The sequence below is a fragment of the Etheostoma spectabile genome, chromosome 15 (assembly GCF_008692095.1).
Source record: "Etheostoma spectabile isolate EspeVRDwgs_2016 chromosome 15, UIUC_Espe_1.0, whole genome shotgun sequence".
NCBI lineage: Eukaryota > Metazoa > Chordata > Actinopteri > Perciformes > Percidae > Etheostoma > Etheostoma spectabile.
Genome location: NC_045747.1, coordinates 22,767,093 through 22,767,311, shown reverse-complemented (window position 1 = coordinate 22,767,311; position 219 = coordinate 22,767,093).

The following is a 219-nucleotide window of genomic DNA, read 5'->3' as shown; positions in this document are numbered from 1 at the left end:
GTGCCGGAGGAACAGGTTGATTGGGCTTTCTCACGACTTGACATGTGTGACAGCTGCGGCAGTATTTTGTTACGTCAGATTTTAAACCGGGCCAAAAGAAATTGCGCAACACACGATGATACGTTTTTCTAACACCCAGGTGTCCAGCTAAACTAGAGTCATGTGCAAGACTCAAAATTTGGGCACGATAGTCGGTCGGCACAACCACCTGATTCACAA